The sequence below is a fragment of the Juglans regia genome, chromosome 13 (genome assembly GCF_001411555.2).
Source record: "Juglans regia cultivar Chandler chromosome 13, Walnut 2.0, whole genome shotgun sequence".
NCBI classification, from domain to species: domain Eukaryota; kingdom Viridiplantae; phylum Streptophyta; class Magnoliopsida; order Fagales; family Juglandaceae; genus Juglans; species Juglans regia.
The window spans coordinates 34,873,516-34,891,359 of record NC_049913.1 but is presented as its reverse complement, the minus strand read 5'-3'; the positions used below and the strand labels follow the sequence as shown (position 1 = coordinate 34,891,359).

Here is a 17,844-nt window from a genome sequence, read left to right as displayed (position 1 = left end):
AAAAAAAAAAAGAAGAAGAAGATATACATATATGTGATTAATTTAAGGATCATTATATCAAGTTTACAAAAAGTCATATATATATATATATATATATATTTTGTACCGGATATCCAAAAACAAAATCTCAACTAATTTTAGGGTATACAATCCTCTATAAAGAATTTCCTACATAGGACTCCCAATATGCCATGGCCGCTTCTTCCTCGATCACTACCCACTTAACCTAATTTAATTATACCTCCCTAAAAAACCTTTTCTTCTACAATTTGAAAAAAAAAAAATAGCAATTTGTTCACTTAGCTCAATTGATTGAATTGGGATTTGATACCTAATCAAGCACTTGTCCAGCTAAGAAAAGAAAATTATTTGTGCAAGCTTAATACAAGCTCTCTAGCTTGAAAAAGTGGGACCCATAAAATATGTGAAATTGATTCCTCTCTCTTGTGAATCCCACTTTGTTTTCAAGGGGATTTGTACCTCTCGGTTTGTATTGAGCATCACTTCTGATTTATCCAACTCTATAAGAGCATGAAATTATTTTTGAATAACAATGTACAATTGTTTATAATGTGACAGGTGCAATACCAAGTGAAATTGGTAATCTACAAAACCTAAAGGTACTCAGTCTCGTTCAAAACAGTTTTGAGGGTCCGATCCCACTTGAGATCTTCAATATCTCTACAATGCAAATGATTTCAATGCCGATGAATAAGCTCTCAGGCCATCTTCCATCAAATATAGGCCTTTTCCTTCCAAACCTGCAACTACTTTATCTTGGACAAAATCAACTAAGTGGACCGATTCCCAGCTCTATCACCAACGCTTCAAAATTCACTGAGTTGTATTTGACTAAAAACTCATTCTCAGGCTTGATTCCTAAATCACTTGGGAATTTAAGGTTCCTCCGGGTCCTCAATTTACCATTCAATAACTTGACTATTGAGTCTTCAGAATTAAGCAACATTTTCTTTGACTTGTCAAATTGCATATACCTCGAGTCGTTAGATCTCTCAAATAATCCATTGAATGTCATGCTTCCCAGTTCCATGGGAAACCTCTCTACTTCTCTTTAAAGATTTATACTGGAGAATTGCAAAATTAAGGGGAGCATTCCCACAGACATTGGCAAGTTCAATAACTTGGTTACTTTGGCCCTAGATAACAATGAGTTGACAGGATCTCTTCCAGCTACACTAGGAAAATTGTACAAGTTGCAAGTTTTGTACCTTTTTCACAATAGACTTGAGGGTCCAGTGCCATCTAGTATATGTCATTTAAAGAGCTTGTTCTTATTATATTTGGATCATTATAAGCTTTCTGGACACATTCCTACGTGCATAAACAATTTGACTTTTCAAAGGGAACTCCACTTCAGCTTTAACCAATTAACTTCTACTATTCCTCTGAGCTTATGGAGCCTTACTTATCTCTTGGAAGTCGACTTATCATCAAATTCTTTCAGTGGGTAGAGGAATCGTTACCCCTTTCAATAAATGAAGTTGTTGATACTAACTTGTTGAGAAACGAAAGGAATTATGCTACTATGGAGGGTTGTTTATCATCTGTTATGAGATTGGCTTTAATTTGTTGCGCAGATTCACCCCAAGAGAGGATGGATATGAAAACTGTTTCAGTCACACTCAACAAGATCAAATCAAAGTTTCTTCAAGATACTGAAGCAGGGGGGTCTACCAATGATAGTTAATTGATGTGAGAATATCAAATTATATGTTACAGCTTTTCTGTGTGTTGTGGCCTTGCAAATAACATTAGTCTGATTGGGACTGCATGTCCTAAAAACTAAAGACTTGTTTACGATAATTGCTTTGTAGAAGGAATAATTTTATGTGAAAGTTTTTACGCTACTTGTCATCCACGTATTATAATTGTATTGCCGATGACTATATTTACAAATTATTGTAATAAGAGAAATGATATTTACAGTACATAATCGTCGCGCACTTCTCAAGTAAATATAAAATTTACATTAAAAAATTAATTTTTTTAATAATAATTAAAAAAAATGCACCATTGTAAAATTCGCAACTGTTACTATCTCTCTAGAGAAAGAATATAACGGAGAGGAGCGGCAAAAAGAAAAGAGAAAAAACAAGAGAGGAAAAAGCTGAGTAGGTTTGCGGAACCCACCAGAAACTGGAAGCAAAGGTCCGAAATTTCCCATAAGCCATGGGAGGCCATGGTGCAATTGAGGTGGCCAAAACGGTTCTGGAGGTCGCTGACGTGGCCTGGACCGCTATGGAGCACCACCATCACCACCACCACGAGCACGATGGCACTGCCCACACCAAGACCGAGACCAATTCGTACGACGAGTTGGAGTCTCTGCGATCGGAGAATCGGCGTCTTAGGACTTTGCTCGAGCAGAATTTGAAGCTTGTTCAGGACCTCTCAGAATCCCCCTTTTCCCTGAACGATTGCCCACCCGATGTACGTCATTGACTTGTTACTATTTGTGACTACTTCGGTAGAAGTTCTGAAATTTTGCCACTTCCTGTTGAATTTGTGGAACTTCTTATTGGGTTCATGTCAAAGAAACGGAAGTTTTTAATTTGTCTAAGAAAATAGGTTCCTTGAGCAATTTTACGCTTACCCTGGCATTTGCTTTCCTTTGTTATATCCAATATCTTATTGCGTAGCACCTTCATCCATCAACTGTCTCATGTCAAAAAAGATTTAATTTTAATTTATTTGATGCGGGGTTACTGCTTTTGGCAACAGTGGATTCTGAACAATTCTTGGATCGGTTCAAATCCCTCCAGCAGGCATCGATCAATAGGACTAGCAGCGAGTTTCCTTTTAAGGAAACCTCAGGTTTTTTTTATGAGCTTTAATTCAGCATTTTGTTCTATCCTTTTAAGTTTCATAGTTTTCATCTTTTTCTGGTATTCTGTATTAGAGCAACATGGCATCAGTACACTCAAGCCTTCAGATGTGGACATAGCTGTTCGTGGCAATATGGATGATTCTGATATGCAGCCACACTCTTCATCACATGGAATTACCTCTTGTAATTAATCTGTAGTTAAATTACTAGATGGTCCTCATTCCGGTTGAGTTGTAATGTATCATTTTGTAGTTTTAGAAGTAGTTATCCTTAGCTGTACAGGGCTGGTACAATGCTGTAAAGATTCCTTAGTTTGTTGGTCTATTTTTAGTATAAAGCAACATCTCTGTGTAAAGCTTTAGTAATCAATCGAATGCAGTAGCAACTTTTCATCCCTTTCCCTCCGTTCTCTTTTGCTTTTTCTTGCTATTCTCACATTGTGTTTGGTTCTTTGTCTAGGTGATGATGTGGATTCGGCTGAAATTTTAGTCAAAGTTGATAGAGAAGAACCCAGCTGGTGGGTATGGGTCACAGATGAAATGGTTCCGAGCAATGTTGAGGAATGGAGCGGAATCGATAATGAAAATTATGTAGTTGTTAGTGAGGAGCATGCGGTGGATGGCGTTGCCAACTTTATCATGTCAAATCCAAATTCTCAGTACATACTTTTTTACCTTTGAGAGAGAGAGAGAGAGCGAGAGAGAGACTCGGGTACATGGCTACTGAATCTCACTTCTCATTAATTTTATCATGTGTTGTATCTAACGTGATTTGCTTCCTTGCAAATGAAGAATTTGACACCAGAAAAGCTACAAAAAGTAAGTTTGAAGTTGAATTTTCTGAAAATGCCTTTTCTTTGCCAAGTTCTTATCCCATAGCTGCATAAAGGTCATATACTATAGTATGGTAACATTTCTAGGTATTTGAGTATTTATCTTATGATCTTATTCTTTTGGTAGATAAGGAAATCAACGTTAAATCCGTTGGAATCAGCTATTTCATATTAATCTCTAGCAATAGAGTCACCATAATTTTTAGGTGAATTTATTGTCACATGCAAATCAACCAAAAGATAAGCCTTTCCCAATAAGTGCATAACAATACCTTTTTAAGGAATTCATATTTTGAGAATATTTGAGATTTTGTTAGATTGAGTATTAAGAAATGAGAGAAAGTTTTGAATAATTTAATTTTTTAAAAATAAGAAGTTTTGTATTAAGTATTGATGATGTATTTCACCACCAACTAGTCTTAATCAATGACCTGTAAAAAGGAACCAATAGGCGTCCATGAAGCTTAACATTCGGTGTCTCGTTGTAGAGTCAACGATTGCGTCAATCCATGGCAGTGGGAAGCTATCCTTCAGGCATGCTTTGTTGAGGTCGGTGAAGTCCATGCATATTCTCCACCTCCCATTGGCCTTTTTTACTAGCACGACATTGGACAGCCATTTGAGATAGTGGGCTTTCTTGATGAACCCTACAACGAGCGATCAGCCAACTTCTTCGACTATGGCTGCGTATTTCTTCATGTTGAACGACCTCTTCTTTTGACGGACTTTTTTGACGATGGGGTTGACACAAAGACGGTGATCAATTACATAGTTTTCTATCCTTGGTATGTACTCGTGGCTTTGCACACACACGTCTCTATGCTCAATCAACAATTGTTTTAGGGCTTCTCGAACTTTGGGCCGGAGTCTTGTCCCAACCGATGTCGTGGTCTTCGGCCGCTCTGGGTGGAAGGCTACCAATTCTAATGGTTTGTTGGGTTTTGCTTGCAGCAGAATTTCTTCATACCAAGTCTCTACACCTTGGTCAAGAAAGATAGGCAATGGAGGTGGAACCTCACCGGGGGGTGAAGGTGGAACCTCGATGCCCACAATATGGACGTCTGCTCCCCCTGACCTAAGTTCTTGCACGTAGCTCTCTCATGCCAAGGTTTGCTCACCTCGAACTTTGCCAACTTTTGCTTCCATCGAGAATTTCATCTTTAGGTGATAAGTAGAGATGACTACTCTAAGGTTGTTTAAGAACAGACATCCCAATATGGCATGGTAGGACAAAGGGGCCTTGAAGACGAGAAAGTCGGTCATAGCAGTTGTATTTTGGGCTTCCTTTCCAACTGTGACAGGTAGAGTGATCATGCCCAAGGGTTGCACTAAGTCTCTAGAGAATCCTTTCAATGGCGTGGGCGACGACTGTAGCTTGCTGAGGTCAATGCCCATTTTGATGAAGGGGTCCCAAGAGGATATTGGCTGAGCTTCCGTTGTCAGTCAAAATTCACCGAGTAGTGTAGTTGGCGACCAACAGAGTTACAACCAACGCATCGTCATGTGGGTACAAAACCCGCTCGCAATCTTCCTCCCCAAAAGAAATGTTCTCTATGCTTCCTCTCCTTGATTGCTTTTGGGTTCTGTCGGTCGTGTACACCTCCTCTTATCTCACTTTACGAGCATGGGCTTTCCTACTGGATGCAGAAGTTCCTCCCTCGGCAAATCCTCCCACTATGGTACGTATCTCGCAAGGGTGCTCTATTGTAGTTCGAATGCTGGTGAGGGGCATCTCAGCCGTCCCCCCTCGATGGTCGTTGCCCGCTTGTACTTCTACTTTCTTGTTATCCTGATCTCGCTCCACTCCTCACCTTGGCACTTGTTCTTCAGGCCTTAGGTGTTTCGCAATCTGACATTCCAGGCTTCCTCTCAACTCCTCAACTCGCCTCTTTAGTATGAAGTAATCCTCCATCCAGTGGGTATCATTCCAGTGATAAGTGTAGAAACGTCACCATTCATTTGCTCCACCGCCTTTAGTTCGATCCATCGATCGGTCAGCTGATCGTACTCTCAAATTGTTGTGAGTGGACCTCAGGTCACATTCCCTTGGAGGTGCTCGCTTTTTTCATCTTTTTTCACTGTAATTTCGATAAGTCTAGTCTAACACTCTTCGCCTGCTAGGTCTCTGGAGGTCCTTGTCTTCTACTTTCATCTCCTCTTTCCACGACACTATCAAGGCTTATAGTGTATCTTCGGTGTTGACATAGTCATCGACTTATCTATAAATTCTCTTAGCGTCGACCGAGGTCATCTTGCCAGTTCTATCATCAATGGACTTTGGGCCGCACCCTGCCTAGAACGGCTACCAACATAATCTTCTCATTTTGGTCGTCAGTAGTCAAATGCTATTTATTGAATCGAGTGAGGTATGTCTTCAGGCTTTCTTCCTCCTGCTATTTGATGGTTAAGAGGTATGTCGCAGGTCATCTTTGCCTTCTGCTAGTCATGAATTATGTTAGAAATTACTTGGCTATTTCTTCGAAGCTATCAATCGACCCTGGTTGTAACGCCCCAAACCAGCTTCTTGCCACGCCCTTCAACGTAAATGGGAAGGCCCTCCACGCCACCTCTCCGAGGAACTCGTGGAGGGTCAATGTGTGCCTTGACATTTTTCAAGTGGTCGACCGGGTCCTGTGACCCATCGTACAACTTTGTCTATGGAACTTTACATTTTGGTGGGAGCGGGACGACCATTACCTCCAAGCCATAAGGTAAGTCTATGTGATTAAGCAGTTGGTCGACTGAGGAAAATCCTCCCATCCTTCTAGTTGTCTCTTTGTATTTGTTGACAAGGCTACACAATTCATCATGTAGCTTCTTCTTCTCCTCTTACCAGGCGTTCGTTATGCTTGCACTATACGCTTTTCCCTTGGGTTGTTCGCTGTGGTCAAGTGTGGCTCCCTCACTATAGGTTGGATTTTTCCGTTTTAGGCTTTCGTTCTCTTGTTAGAGGGTCTCCAACGCCTCACTCATCTTCTTTAATTGTTCTTCCATCTCTATAAGTCAAGCCTCGGGTCGCAAATTGTTTGGGAGCGTGTCGTAGTAGGCATGTAGAAATCTCGTTGACAGGTGCTCAAGAACTTTGTATCTCGATTTCACAGACGGCACCAATTGTTGATGACGTTTTCACCACCATCTAATTTTAATCAAAAACCTGTAAAAAGGAACTATTGGGGGGTCTCGGTGTACTTAATGCACCTCCGATACCTAAGTCGGGAAGGAGTGAATATTATTTAACAAAAGAGGAGAATGTTTGGATTGTATCTGGATTCATTAGTATGGGTATTTTATATAGGGGTGCATTGCTGCTTGATAAGGATAGTAATTTTTTTGCCAAATCTAGGAGTTCTAATCATCATATTCTCAGGATATAATCTCAGAAGGAAAAGTTTGACCTCCCGGAAGATAATACCCGGAATATCTTGCCATTTCCTAAGTTGTGCATATTTGTTAGCAAAGTAAGTTATCATAATGATCTTACGTGGGGTGATATAACCTTGGACATGTCGTGTTTCCACATTCTTATTCTGTCAGGCCCATCATATGGTTTTTTAATTTATATCCTTGTGCCCGTTTATCAGTGATTTAAATGATCCTCCATTAAAGTTTGTAAAAGTGAGTAAGTAAAGTTAAAAAGTTTATTATTTGAATTTATTTTTTAAAAAATATTTTTGTTTTGGAATTTGTAAAAGTTTTTTTTTTTTTTTGTGTTTAAATAATAATTAGATAATAATTGAATAAAAAGTTGAAAAAGTTAGAAGAAGAAGTTGAGATTTAAAAATGTTTGGTTTGATTTTTAGAAAAAAAATTGAAATTTTTTTAAAATGTTTGTTTAAACAAACATGGCCTTAATTAAACCTTTGTATTTTTTTTTTTATTAACAACTTCTTCTGTTTCATTTTTTTAATTGACGACTTCAAAATCAATCGGGATATATATGCTACTCTCCGAATATAACAAGTTAAGGACATGAAAACTGAAAAGAATTAAGCACTTCAATCCAAAACAATTCCATAAACCATCGTGCATGCTAAAGAAAGACCTTCATCCAATTTGAGCCCAATTGTTTTCATTCTGGGATTATAATCTTTGCCGATAAAACCCCAAGCCGAATCCCCTTCATTTCAATAATTTTTAGATAGTTTTTGAACAGAGATATGTGGTACTTTATCTAATCACAAGATATGATGTAATTAAAAACTAGTGTTTATATGAGTAATTTTAGGGCTGGTTTAGTTACACAAAGCTAAATTATCTCATCTCATATCTTCTAATTATGTATGAGTATGAATGCATGTAAAGAAATTGACAAATGCATGAAAAAATTTGGTTGAGACAAAAAATCAAACACTTAGTGAGCACAGCATGAAAACCAAAGTGTATAAAGTATCAATCACCAAAAATCCTTTTTCAGTACATGAACAAAAACAGACCTACTTCACACAATCTACTTCTTCACATCCAAATATCAAAAACTTCAAGCTCCAAGTCGCAAATCAAAACAAATATCGACACTTCAAAAATGCATGTGCGCCAATCCTTAAAATGAAAATGTGAGAGGATATAGATGTGAAGTACACTTACCGTAAGTCGAAATCAATGAGTCAAAAAGGTCTGTGTGATTTCTAAATAATGAGGAAGTAGGACGCGATAAGGTTGAGAAGTGGTGTTTGTCTAGGAGAGTGAGAGAGCCTTGGTGAGTGAAGACTAAAATTTCGGGTGGGGGGGGAGCACGACTTATTTCCAATTAAGTATTGGACTTAGTTAACTCACATGGCTAAGCCATCACAGCTCAAAGTACCACTCGGACTTAAACTCTCATACCAATTAAAACAGACCTACTGAAACACATCTTCCAGATTTCTGCACCAAAATGTAAAATCACAAAAAAAAAAAAAAAACATACCAAATAACCATAAAAATAATATATTTTATATTTTCACCATTTTATTTATTTTATATAAATCAAAATAAATAATAATAAAAATAATAAAAAATTTCACAAAATTATTATTTTTATATATATCAGCAATGGGGCAACTAACATGCCTAGATGCATCTTAGTTTAAACATATAGTGTCCTCACAAAGAAAATTCAATAGAATACACCGTCTTATTTGCAACAATCACCATAGATGTTCACAACTCATAAAATCATCAATGTCAACATTCATGTGAGTGTGTGAGTGAACAAACCTATATAGAATAGTAACTCTTTCTTTCTTTTTCTCTTCAATATATTTTTGATAATATTATTCATAAGTATTTTTTTTTTATAGATGCTCCTAAGAGATTGTCACATACCTCAAAAGTCAAACTTTATGCTAGGGCCTCGATACATGAGTATCTCCTCCAAAAACTAATTTGCACAACCATTTTTTTTTTATGTCCATTTTTGTTGCTCATATTTTTCCACAATGATTTGAGCAGTGATTCTTTCTATAAGGACTTAAGGAACAAATCCGTGTAAAGTGTTTGTTTTTTTCGGCAATAATTCAACACTGACTTTTTCTTTATCGATCAACCATTTATGTTTGGCAATGGGAGATCCCTTTATTATTGTACTAGGTTCAACTAGCATCTCTCAATTTAAGACATGGACTCTCTCTATAGTAAGCATCTCCATAATAAATATGGAACTTAATTATAATGAACATACATATAAGTTACTCATAATGCTTGAAAATGAACTTTGTCAAAATGACTTATAAGGTTAGTATATACAAAGTAGACTACACAAAATAGAGATATGCATAAGTTCAAGAATTTATTTTGTGAGAACACGTGCTCAAAACTTTGACATATCAAGTATGCACTTTCCAAAAACAACTTAGAAACAAACCAGAAACAAATAATGTATTTTATGCTGAAAAATATAAACGTAAAGCAAAACAAAATAAAAATGCATGTCCTAGACAAATGATATGCAAGGAATACAGGAATAATGTGACACAATATCTTCTTTGATCACTCACTTTGCTTTAAATTGTGGCCTATTCTTTTCATCAACGTCATTTTGTATAATCTTTTTTTTTTTGTTGTGAAGACAAGATTCTGTTAGTTCACCAAGCTTTAGACTTATGAATGTGATTTGTTGACTCTTCTCATCAACTTGATTTTCTAGCGTCTTTCCCTTTCTTTTTAACTTTCTTTTAGCTCTATTTTTCTTCACTTTATTCAAGTTAAAGCAATATGATCTTATATGGCCAACAACACCACAATGATGACAAGTAGGAATAAACCTACTTTCAAACTTACCTCAAATCAATCTTTTTGAGGTTTATTTTCCATAAGAATTATTTGGCTGACCTGACTTGGATACGACATGATTTTGAGCATTTATTCCTTGACTTCTTTTGACAAAAGCAATACCTTTAAAAGTAGTGGCAGCAGATGATGAGGCCTTAATGTTCTTTGCCTTTGGAAGATGTGTATCTTAGGCCCGTTTTATCACAACTCAACTTCTGAAAGCTCAACATTTATTCCGATTTCTGTGTTTCAGTTTTTTGTTTGCACTCCTAAAATTTTTTTAATTTTCTTTCTAGTACAACATTTTGATCATTTAACCTTGATACTTCAACATCAGAAGTTTTCAGCGATTCAGCAAAGTTATTCTTTTCATTCTCCACAACTATGAGTTTATTGTACAGCGTCTTGTTGAGTTTTTTCAGCTTGACCACTTCTTCACATAAATCATTATATGTTTCATGCACACCCAGCTCATGGTCCGCGTCAACAATAGCTATATCTGAGTCACTATCATCGAATTTACTTTCAGATTTTGTTTGCATAATATCAGAAAAATCATTAACAACAGTAGAAAAAGCCACAAAAGAATTTTCATCATCAAATGATGAACTTGAAGTTTTAGATTTTGAACTGTCACTAAGTGTGACATTCAGTACTTTTCCTTTGTTTTTCTTGAAATTTGGACATTCAATTCTTATATGATATTATCCTAAGCATTCATGGCACTTTATTTTATCAATTTGTTTTCCATTTGTTCTCTTATTAAACATGAATTTCCTGAATTTTCTTGCAACAAATGTTATGTCCTCATTATTTAGATTTTCTTTATCATAAAAATCTTCACAATCTTCTTCCACAATTTTGAAAGAAATGGACTTACATTTTCTTGTTTGAGGAAGAGAAGATTCATAGATTTGTGGAGAACCTACTAGTTCTTCAATCTTGATTGCATCCAAGTTCTTGTTTTCCTCTATAACTGTCACATTTGGGTGAAATCTTTCATGTAGAGATCTTCAGATCTTCCTCACAACTCTTGAATATTTCACATTCTCGCCTAGATTGAATATGGAGTTCATAATATCGTTAAGCTTCGCATGAAAATCATTAAAGTTTTCATCTTCTAGCATTCTAATTTCCTCAAACTTTGAGGTTAGTAATTGCAATTTAGAAATTTTTACAATTTTGTTTCCCTCATGTGTGACTTTCAAGATAATCCCAAGCTTCTTTGGTCACCTCACACATGGAAATTCTTTAGGAGAAACTGCCAAAAAGATAGCATTAAATCCCTTACTATTCCAATTAGAGTTGGTGATCTCATCTCATGTCTAAGCATCAATAGTTGTCTCGGGTTTAGTCCACCCTCACTCAACTGCATACTACACACGTTCATCCAAAGTCTTGAGAAAAGCCATCATACGAATTTTCCAATATGTATAGTTTTTCCCATCAAAATGTGGCGGGACATGTAACGACATGGTCAATAGGGGGAACGAATCACACTCGAATGAGTAAACCACGCTCAGATTCCAATTGAAATTACCCAAGTAACCTTATAATACAGCGGATATATCTACCAATTCACATAACAAATTAGTTAGTTATCAAGTATGCAATTAATTTAATAATTAAGCAATAACATAAAGTAAATACATTACATAACACCAAGATTGATATCGAAAGTAAATACTTTAAAGAACTCTTTGAAAGTAAAACCTTACAGGGCAATCAAATCCAGAAAAGTCAATTTTATTATTTAAAAATCAATTACAAGTAAAGTTCAAATACAAAACCTTTATCAATTGATATTCTTACTTGACTAGACAAATTACTTATTTATCTTCTATCGTAGTAGTAGCTAGAACCTCTGACGATTTTCAAATATTAACTTTTCTCCTGGAACTCCAAAAGCTGAAAATCGACTAATCAATTCTCCAATATGGAGTACGATCACACTCTTTGAGAGAAACAATATGAAAATTCTCCTCACCAAAATATGCACTGGAAAATGCTCTAGAAAGTATTCAAATCTGAATCTCTACTGATCCTAACCAATATGATCTTTTAAATAAACAAATTGAAAGAAGTTTTAGTTTCAGTAGGACTCTGCAGACGGATTGTCGCGAAGACGTCTCCTGACAGAATGCTGACATTTTGCAATAAATCTTCTCTGCAGTAACAAATTTCAGTTCAAACTCTTCTTTGGATAAGTGCAAACTCCTTGAGACTCGATTTTCACACTTATTACTTATCTAAACAACATCTAATACCTCCTGGATAAACTTAATATTGTTATAGATAAAGTCAATAAATAATTTACATTGATCCAAAAACTACAAACTTAATGATAAGATAAACTCTATCATTTTAGTCACTTAATCTTATCCAAACTTATCAACTTAGTCACCTAGTCCCAGCAAACTTTTACATAAGCATGAACAAACCATTTCTAGGTTTTGCCAATCTAAGCTTCACAAGTTCTTCCAACCTGCTTGATATGCACGCAGGCTAATTAATGGCATATTGAAATCAGGCACCCATATTAAATCTCATGCTTCATGATCAAGGGTTTCTCATTTGCAATGCAATAGTTCTTGACAGTACCCTTGACAATGTACACATAAGCATATATGCTTTCTTTAAACCATCAAATTATACTATAAAGCTGGTAATAAGTCAAAACTAGTGTCTCATTTGGCTTCCCAGCAAGGATATTGATTTTATTCAACAATACAGACAACCAAGAAAGTAAATTCTTTAAGTAATATCTTTTGCAACACAAGGCTATGGGTTGTAGTTTCCATTGACAAGAAGACATGAAGTCTATTTGATATATTTCATGTTAGACGCCCAGTTATTTTTTATATTTTTCAAGCACGTTACATAAACTTCAGTAAAATTATGAAATCCGTAAATAAAAGGTAAGCTCAATCTGCAGAGAATAAAGATGGAAGGCTACAAATTTAAATTGCCTTCATGAAAATTATAGTAACAACCTACCGAGAGATACTGAAATAGCCCATCCAATTGTTGGGGCTTCTGATACACACCACCAGTTATGTAAGAAGCCTGTTATTCGAAAACATTAGAAGCAATCACTAAAGCCAACAGAGGGCTGATGCTAATAATATCATCATGTCTTGCAACAAAATCCATTAAGGGTACACAGAACAGATAAAGTACCCACTGCAGGAAGGCAGAATTGTTAGAGCCCATAAAACAAGAATCTATTGGAACCTGCACCAGGACCAAATTACTTCACATAACACCTTTAGATCCAAAAAAGAAGGAAATGAGAATATTTATATAATCAAACTATTTTCCTCGAGGGTTAATACCAATTAGAAGTCCAAATACAAATGCAGCACACAAACGCTTATCATGATTTCTTATGGGTGAGTGTACGAGCCTTGTGAGACTCTCGGTTTAATTATGGGAAGCTTTCTGTAATATTGCATGATTTAGGCCTACATGCATATATTTGCACTAACTCCATATATTTTTCATCTGTAATGGGATGTGGATTTTTTGGCTGATTTTCAATGAGTCTTATGCTATGGAGCACAGGCTTGGGCTGATAGACCCAAGCCAAAGCGAACATCGCCAAGCCTTGTGGGGGCCTTAGGGCAGTCACTACAAGAAAATTATTTATTTGCGACCAATTAATTCTAACAAAATGACTATTTGTAACTAAAATTAGTTGCGAAAAGTCTTTTAATCGCAATAAATTGGTTGCAAAATTCCGTTTTTCTTGTAGTGAGTGCCATCGTCAAATTTTTTTGACCATGTTGGTGACTTGAGAATCGCTAGAAAGAAAGTTCGCTCGACGTTCACGGGACAAATCCTTTGAGAGAAGCTCAGACAGAGAGTTCGCTCAACACTCACGCGACATGTCGTTTCAGTAAACATCAGACGAAGAATTTACTCGAAACTCGCTAAACACCTTGCTCGAGTGCATCCTTATTCACAACATCTTGCTTTTCTATTGTCTACAAATGATTTTAAAGCAAATCCTTAGGCTCTGATCTTTGAAGACTAACGAATGTTCTAAATATATTTACAAATTCAAATTTTAGTAGCATTCTAAGAACTTTAGGCTTGAATGTGTCCATAACAATTTGTAAATGTGAGTCGACCCACTTGTTTGCAGATTGAAGAAAAAATGTCCTTCAAGATCACCACCAGTAATCGTGTAGATTGGTATTGTCTAAACTAAAATGAAGAAAATTCATTTTTGGTGGGAATACCATTTTCCAAATTCATTAGGTCAACGGTCAAGTCGTGCCCTGTTGCACGAGCGTGACGAAGATGCCAAGGAATGATATATAGGAATTACAAAACCTAACTACTAATCTAATTAACTAAATCATATATATATATATATATATATAGATCATAACGCCATAATCGTAATCATTGTCATCTTTTCTACTGAGATATATAGTGACATTTCGTATGAGTAGTCGTAGAGGTTTGGATAATAAATTGAGATGAAATCAAAGTTAAATAAAATATTGTTAGAATATTATTTTTTAATATTATTATTTTTTTAAAATTTAAAAATGTTAAATTGTTTATTGTATTTTACTTAAGAATTAAGAAAAATTATAATGATTAAATGAGATGAATTGAGAGACTTATTGTAATTGCACGTAGTCTTGTAATATTAAAATCTCTTTTTAATAAAATGAGATATTTACATTAGTTGATTATGAATTGGGTTGTAAAAAAGTTATAGGTGTATTACTGTAAATTAAAAGATAAAAAAATAAAAATAAAAAATAAAAAGATGGGCAATTTCTTATTCTGCTATAAATCCTTGTTTCCAAGTTGAGTGTGATGGGGCCACCAATGTAGATACATGATGAATTGGCATGATCTAATAGTAAAAAATATAAGTTAAAATCACGACTCTATACTCAATTTTTATATTTAAATATTTTATATATTAGGTTCTCTTATTAAAGAAGATTCTAGTTACTTTGAGTTATTAAATATCGATAGGTGAATGGAGTTGCTAAAACGAAAATAGTAGACGTCAGATTTGAAAGTGTAGTAGAATATTAAGATCTTAAAAATTAAATGGACTTGATTAATCTTTTAGAATTAAACCTAAATTTGATAGATGCCGGCCTTAATTCTTTTAGGATTGATTTTTTCAAAAAAAATATGAATAAAATATCTTTTCATTAAAAATATTTGTAATAGTCTTGATTTTATTCTTGATTATCTCATCTCAAATACCCAAACACCTTTCTTCTTCTCTCCAGTACTTTGTCCAAACAGGAAAGTACAATTTTTTTTAAAACAGAATAATTGCTATAAAGAGATGAAGTTTTTTAAAACATGATTATTAGAGCACTCTCATTGGATTAGCTAAATTAAAGTATATTTTTTATGAATGTAAGATGAATTTAGCATTTAGCTATTACATTCACATAAGTTTCTACATTGGAATAGCCATTTTTTCATTATATGACAATAAAATAATATAAGATGAATTTAATTTTGATTATTCACATCAAATCTTTAAATTGAATTATCCATTTATTCATTATATAGTAATGAGTAATTAATAATTTTGAAAATTTTTTAATTTTTTTAATTATGAATTTATTTTATTTTATCATATTTTAATATTCATAATATTATATATTAATTAGTAATTATATTCTAATTATATTTTTTCAATTGTCATTTAAAATGGAGAGAGAAATAATTGATATTAAAAGGAGAGAGAAATAAATAATATAAAAAAGATTTGATGAATGAATAGTATGTTCCAAATTTAGAAATTAGTTTAGACTTCACTGTTACTATATTTCAAATATTTGAAATATAGTTAGTTCAATGTGAGGGATTTTATGACTTAATAGCTAAATTCTTATTGGATTTAGCTTTTAGCTAATCCAATGAGAATGCTCTTAGAAAGTAATATTTTGAAAGTAAGATAAATAGTAAAGGAAGAAAGAAGATGAATCGCGATTTGACACCCTAACGGTGGGCACAACCTAGCGAGTCTGGCTATGACTGTGGAGTGACATGATTTAAGATACAAAAAATCTTCACAACTTCTTAACACTCTATATTTTATATTATTTTTAATTTTTATTATTTTTTTTCTTTTATTAAATATTTATTATATAAATAATGAATAAAAAATTTGAAATAATTTAAAAAAAATAAACTCAAAAAAAAAAATTTTAAATATTAAAAATTTTAAAAATTTAAAAAAGTGTGGAGTGTGGAGTGTGGTGGAGGTTGTATAGCAATACTCTTTAAGATATGAGATAGGGTGAAATGGTATATAAATAATAGTAAAATATTTTATAAATAATAATAAAATATTTGAATTAATATATTTTATAAAATTTAAAAAAATAAAAATATTATAAAGTTATAATATTATGAAAATATTAATTTATAATTTTTTTATTTAAAAAAGTTAAATTATTTTTTGAATTTTATTTAAAATTTTAAAAATATTATAATAATTAGATAAAAAAATTAAAAATTAAAAATTAGAAAATATTTATATTTATAATATTTAAAATTTGAAATAAAATGGGATGATTTGGAAGACTCTTCTATATATCCAAACCAGGCCGGATTATGTATGTGCGATGTCATGCGAACGTGAGTGCTTTAGGTACATTCAAGTATTGATCATTTAGAAATCGTTTAGATACAGAAATCATCTTTATATCATTTTATTTTATTATTATAATTTTTTTAAATTTTTACATAAAATATAATAAACAATTTATCTTTTTCAAAACTCAAAATAATAATAAATTTAAAAAATAATATTTTATTCAGCTTATATAAAACTATTTTATCTTATCTCATCTCATCTCACTATCTAAACAGAACTTAATATATGAATATTTGCCCTTCATAAAAAATAAAAATAAAAATTATATATTAATTATTATTCACTTTCACACCCTACACGTATAAGGTTTTTTTCTCATAAAGTGTGAGAATATTTTTTATAAAGTATATAAATGTTTTTAATAAAATATGGAGTGTGTCGCAAAAAATAATGGCTAACAAGAAGAATTTTCTTAAAAAAAAAATACAAGAGTCTTTCTGCCAGGAATGTACGGACATGACATAAACAAAAAATTTTGACATCAAAATAAATTTTTTTTTTTTACGGATAAAATAAAATGTATTGAGATTAAAATTAAAAATTGAATAAAATATTATTAAAATATATTTTTTAATATTATTTTTATTTTTTATTTTGAAAAAATTAAATTTTTTTTTTATTTTATATAAAAATTTAAAATAATTATAATAATAAAATAAGATGAGATGAAATAAAATAAAATAAGTATAAAAAAATTACAAAATGAGCTAGTAGCATTAATTACGAATAAAGTTAGAAATTAATTTGCTCGCTGAATTACAGTTGGGTTGTTGCGGTGGGCACGACCTACAGAGTCTTTGCGGTGGCTGTGGCAGTGAAGGGTTCCGTAATAATTGCATTTACTGGGCAGTTGGTTCCGTTCTAATTGCATTTAATGGACACTTGGTAAGGACAAGACTTTTTTTTTTTTTTTTTTTTTTAAGATACGGGATAAGCTGTATATAAAAAATAGTAAAATATTTTATAAATAATAATAAAATATTTGAATTAATATATTTGATGAAATTTTAAAAAAGAGAAAAAAAATTAAATAAAAATATTATAGAATATTTTTTTATTTATTATTTAAAAAATTAAATTATTTTTTAAATTTTATTTAAAAGTTTGAAAAAATTACAATAATTAGATGAAAAATAAAAATCTGAAATTAAAAAATATTCATGTTTATAATATTTGAAAATTGAAATAAAATGTGATGATTTGGGTGACTCCTATATATCCAAAGCAGGCCTTAAGGCAAAAGAAACTTGTTTTATTCAGGTA

The 17,844-nt window shown here is 33.1% G+C and overlaps 1 pseudogene; it reads left to right on the top strand.

Annotated features, from left to right (window-relative positions):
- The first annotated feature begins 2,190 nt into the window (after positions 1–2,190).
- Positions 2,191–5,109, top strand: LOC108988329 (annotated as a pseudogene).
- Positions 5,110–17,844: the final 12,735 nt, after the last annotated feature.